We start from the raw sequence: 6,204 nt of genomic DNA, 5'->3' as shown, positions 1-6,204 counted from the left end.
GATATGATCCAGGATGATCTAGTATGACAATCTTAATGTTGTATGATTCTATTGTTCTTGCGTAAAAGCTCTTTGCTTATCTTTCCCTTTTGCTTAAAAGCTTGTTTGGCTCTTTGTTGTTTGAGCTCTTTTCTCATGCAATGCTTCACGAACCAAGATAGCAATTGTGTATGCGATGGCAACCTTGTGACACAAGAGATGATACCAAGATATGCAACAATTATGTATATATGCTATGGGAAGTATGATCACTAATGTGCACAAGTCTCGTTGCCGGCAATAATCAAAAGCTAGTCTCGATGGGTAAGCGACTTAAAGGAGTAAGGCTATGATGGCTATCAATGCAATGGCAAGAATGATATGTCCAAAAACAAGGTGAGGTTACCGTTTCGTTGGTTCCACGTCCCTAAGCAAGAACGGATGACGAAAATCCAATGAGTGTCACAAATACCAAGATGTAGTCGAGGTGGTCATTGTTGATGACGAGTCCGTGGCGAAAATGAGCGGCGGTGATGTTGATGTCGAACCGTACCTAAATAGCCGAAACACAAGTAGGACACGGAACCACAACTCAAATTCTCAAAGCAAAATTGGACCAAAATTGTCGGAGTTAGTGTTGGTAAGCGGTGGTTGTGTATGAGGTATATGTGGTGCGATGCGAAAGTGGTGGTGGTATGCGGAAGTATATGTGGGCACCGGAACAAAATTTGGCGAAATATGGACGGAACACAGGTGGTGGAGAGGAAGTGATGCTGCTAGGGGCCGGATGTCCGGGTTCTGGATCCGGACGAACTCCGCGTGGAAGGTGGCAAACCCAGGCAAAATTCGGAGAAATTTGTGGATGGAAATTTGGGAAAAGAGGATGGAAAGCTAGATCTACCTGCAACACACGAAAGCCGTGGATCAAGTCCAACAAAACTTCATCACACCAACATATCACAAAAAAAATTTGGGGCTATTTTTGTGGGGAATTTTTGAATTAGGGACACAATCAACAAAAACAAGGCTAGAAACACAACGGGGAGGCTCCGAAATCGTGATCAACGTGGCTCTAGATACCAAGATGACGTAGGGTAGAACCCTAATCGGCCGATCTTTCACGAAAGGAGCGGATCCCGTGAAGAACACAAAGAACACGAGGGGGAAAACGAGGGGAAACACAAGGGGAAACACGAGAGAATCACTAAACTAACACGAAATAGTCACACATGTGCTAGATCCTCGAGTACATAAGAGATCACACGATTCACGAACAACTAGGGACGATACAAAGGTAGCTGGTCTTCTTCGTGAGGAGGTCTTGATGTTCTTCTCCGCAAGGAGGTCTTGAATCCAAAGGGATATTCTCCGAAGAGGGGCCGCGGTCTCTCTCGTGGATTAGATCCGATTTGGATGAGCAATGCTCTATCTCGAAAATGAGCTAAACCAATGCTAACCCTAGAAAGTAGGACGAGGGGGAGTATATATAGTCTAGGGGGTTGAAGGGGTACACAGGCCTCGGCCCTTCACCGTGCGCAGACAGGGGAGGCCGGACGTCCGGGCGTCGGGCCGGATGTCCAGGCTTTCACGAGGGACCGGATGTCCGGGCTGGGTGGCTGAATGTCTGGGCTTGAGGCGCTGGCCTTGCTGCTCTCTGGTTCGGTGGTGTCCAGATATCCAGGCTTGAGGCCAGATTTCCGGGCAGGGCGGATGTCCGGGGCCTGTAGGTGCTCGGAGGCTGTGCAGCTAGCGATGGACGACGCTCCAGGGGCCGGACGTCCGAGGTCGTGGCCGGATGTCCGGGTCCTTGGAGGTGTTCTTGACTCATTCTGTGGGTTCTCTTCATCCGTGAACTTGGGGCCTGTACACCTTCACGTGCATCTTCAGGAGGGTCCTCTTGGTACCTAATCATGCACAACGTCTCGGATTTAGGTAGTAGCCATGTCTCGAGAGGATCATATGTAATATCACTAAGGAAGGAAGTCACCTCGTTCTCGAGAGCTCTAGCTCTAGCTCGTGTCATGGGTCCTCTTGGCTCTTGTGGAGGCGATGGTAGGTCCATGGGGATGACCATAGGATGCTCCACATCAGTTCCCACCCTACATCATGTATCAACATCCCCAAGCTTAATTCATGCTCGTCCTTGAATAGGTAAATGATAAAAGTAGAATTTTTGATGCAAAATGCTACCTAACATGTCTTAGTCATGTAATCATTTGCGGTATGCATATTGGAAACTGATTGAATTAAAGTAGTTTTTCATTGATTTGATATCAAAACGATAATATGCAAGAGTCACTACTGCAGGATGCTGCTAACACGACACTATGATCAGAGACCCTTCGACAAAACTGTGTGCGATGGAATAATCACTAACAGTGGTGTAAAAACCCGTAAAAAAAGGTGCAAAACATTTGCGATGACGGATGCATCAAACACGGTTCAGATTTTAGTTGCGTGTGAAATGTAGGGCATACGGTTCAGTTCAATTAGTTGTTTGCGATGAGGAGGAACAAAAGAAACGGGCAGCCAGATGAAGGTGTGTAACATCCCAAATTTTCAATTTGGAATGTTATACACTAGATCATCATTGCATATCATATTTATTGCATTTTGGTTGATCCTAGAATTTTTCGCAACTCAAGGACCCTCGGAGAGAGTTGGGGATTTCGTTATTTTCATATTTGAGTTGTCTCAAATTTTGAAAATAGGATCATTTGATTTTATTTATTTTATCTTCAATAATTTCTATTGCAAAAAAATATGAGAGAGGGAATAAAATGACTCTCCCAAAATAAAGAAATATTGAGGATTTAATAAAAAAATCAAATAAGATTTTATTTGCTATTTTATTTGAATTTAGGAAAAATGCGCATTTTTCAAAATTGCATTTAGGCCCCAAATAAATGTTCATCCTGTGCGGCTTGATTTTAGAAGCCGGGGAAAAATTTATTTCGGGATTTTTGGAGTCCGTTTAGTATTTCTTTCGTTAGTTTTCCTGCGCGGAATTATTAAAAAAAACGTCCGAACCGACCTACGGGCCGTGCTAGGCCCGGACTCCCCGGACCCAGCCTTTATAAACCGCCGGCCCACCCAGGCCGAAACCCTAGCCGCCAGCACCCGACCCCGCCGCCGACGCCGCCGCCCACCGCCACCGCCGCCCACCGCCGCTGCCCCGACCGACGCCGCCGCCCCGCCGGACCCCGCCGTCCCGCCGCCCGAGGTTTACCTCGATCCCGCCGCTGGTTTTCCCGGAAAAACCGTTCAGTTTTCGTCGGTTTTTTTAGATCCGTTTTTTTTATTAGAACGGTTTTTTACGGTTTAGGCTAATTAGTGAGCGTTCGCTCGTTCGTTCGTTTTAACGAACGTGTTCGTCGTTTAGATCCAGTTAACGAACGTTCGTTCGTTAAACTGTTCGTCGTTTTTCTTTTTCTCGGATTAAATCCGCGATTTTCTGATCGCGATTTCTGATCCGATTTTCGTTTAGTATAACTTCCCGCTCGTTTATCGGAATCAGGCGATTCAAGCGCCTGGAGTTTCGTCTCAAAACCCTCTTTCTGTTTAACCAACTTAAACAAGTTTTTGCTTCTGTAAAAATTGCCTTAGATCCAGAATAGTAAATGAAGCCTGTTTCTTTTGCCGTTTGTCTTTTGTTGCTTCGTTCGATTTGATTCTTTTTGTCAACCGGAGTTCTTAAGTTGAAATTTCTGGTTAGATCTCTTATTTGAGTTTTACTTGTGCATTAGTTGAGTACTTATTGTATGCTTGTTTGTTTGCGATAGAGTACCCGGAGTGCGCCGCTTGCTACTTCGAATCGTTAGGTTTCCCGGATCATCAGCAAGGCAAGTAACACTTTGATCATACCTTCTACTACCCAGTTTTATTGCATTAGATCAATCCTTACACATTGCATGATTAGGATCTAATTAAATTGTGGGTTTGGGAAGTAGTTGAGGTAGTACCTATTACCTGTTTATTATCAAACCTTTGAGAGTTACTTCTACATTTGCTTATTATTGCTATGCTATGCTAGTAGACGTGGATTGGGTGAGTGATATCCATGACAGATGTGAGATTTTTAAATCAATGGTTTATCTAAGGTGGCAACTTAAATACACATCTGGGTGGATTGAGGTACCTGGGTATTCCAGGATTGCCTGTTTTCTTTTGGACCGCCACCCAGGCTCAAAGGGATCATGAGATGATTCATGCTAGAAACTTCCGTGTGCAGCCACAAGCTATTATGGGCTCTAGCATAGTTGACTAAGTCATGCGAACTCTTACAGTGGTAGACTAGAAGTGTAGGGGATGTAGGTGGTACGGTCTACCCATCGTAAGGTGCTAGCGCTTCTGAAAGACTATGTCTCGGTCATCCATTTCTCAAACACCATGTAGTGCGAGAAATCCAACGGAGGAGATCGAGTCTTGTGGGGAAAAGTGTGCAAACCTCTGCAGAGTGTATAAACTAATCATGGTTAGCCGTTGTCGGTGTACTAGAGTAGGGGTACCCTAGTATCCCGAACTTGTGCACGGGAAGTCGCAGCATCCCGCGGCAAGGCTTGCCGGGTGGCCGCCAAGACCCTCCGCGGCTACTTTGAAGACCATTCAAGAACAAAGTACTCAAAACAAGGCCCCGGCAAGAGGAGCTTGCCGGGAAGGCCAACCAAGGCCCCGGCAAGAGAAGCTGGCCGGGAAGGAAACAAGACCCCGGCAAGAGGAGCTTGCCGGGAAGGCCGCTCGAGGCATACCAAGAAAACTTACCGCGACGCGCCACGCGTCCCGGCAAGGCCCGGTGAGCGACAAGCTCCCGGACACGCCAAGACGACGACCGCGGCAAGGAGCTTGCCGCGGGAAACCCCCACTTCGTGCCCGCGCTCCAGCACACCTGCCAACGTGTCGCTCTAGGGCCCTCCGGAGCACACGTGGCAGGGGGCCGTGCAGCTAGGGGTGCGAGGTGGCAAGCAGGCGCTGACAAGATAACCACCGTGGCAAACGGTGGCGTCCCTAGCGGTCCCTTTCGGTACTGTCTAGGCGACACAGACGGGCAATTAATGCCCTTGTCCCCTGCCGCCAGGGTTAGGTATGATAACACTGTAGCAGGTAGCTGTACCTACCACAAGCACCTTTCCATTTTTGCCCTTTACCTCCGTTGCTATGTCGGTAACCCCTTGAGAATATAAAAGGAGGCCCGAGTGCAACGAGAGAGGGGGTTAGCCACTTCGAACACTCACGCTCGGTCTTGCTAGCTGCTGGTGTGTACTGTAGCACTCCGCGCTCCCGAGCTAGAAATCAATACAACACCACAAAGCAGGAGTAGGGTTTTACGCATCCGTGCGGCCCGAACCTGGGTAAATCGCTCGCGTGACTCGCCTCGATCTGCTCTTTGCGCGACCTCCGCCCCCGCCGAACCGAAAGGGACCCGGTCCGCCGGTCCCATAGGTGCCCGTGGATCTAGCAGCCCCGGCAGCCGTGTCCCCGGTTATGGACATCTTGAGTATCTAGTACCTGGATTATCATGTGAATCTCAGCATGTTACTATAAAATTTAATTTGATGGGTTTGTTAATGATGTTACTTAATTGGGATTGAGAATGCTATCAACCATTCTCAATGTTCAACAACCACCATAATAGTTAAATAAATTTATTCCTTTGCAGTAGGGAAAAATTGGCTTTACGCAAAACCGTAACCATAGAGCTTACCACCAGCCAAATATGCATATAGTATAGCTGTTTCATTCCATTATTCTCTATGTGTTACATTGCCAGCATATTCCATGTGCTGACCCGTTTTCGGGCTGCAACATTAATGTTGCAGACTTTTCAGACGACGATTAAGGAGTTTTAGGTCGTGGTTCTATACTCAGTGATGCTGTTGGAGTTGATGGACTCACTTATCTTCCAAGCCTTCCGCTGTTATCGTTATTAGATGGCCTTAAGCCACATTCATTGTAATAAGATCTCTATTGAGACACTCAATGTACTAAGTGTGTGATTGCTACTCTGTTATAAATCCTTCAAGTACTGTGTGGTGTCAGCTTTACTGATCCAGGGATGACACCGGATCACAGCGATTGGACCGTTTGAGGTCTGGTCGCTACAAGGTGTGTGCGATATACAACATACGGTTCACTCGGATGAACTGTTTGTGATTAGGCAACACAAAAGAAACGGTCAGCCGGATCAAGGTGTGTGCGATATACGACATGCAGTTCAATCGGATGAAC

This window comes from Triticum urartu, chromosome 7A, assembly GCF_056163025.1.
Source record: "Triticum urartu cultivar PI428250 chromosome 7A, HENAU_Tu73, whole genome shotgun sequence".
Lineage (NCBI taxonomy): Eukaryota > Viridiplantae > Streptophyta > Magnoliopsida > Poales > Poaceae > Triticum > Triticum urartu.
The sequence above is the reverse complement of the archived record's forward strand: the minus strand, read 5'-3'. Positions refer to the sequence as shown.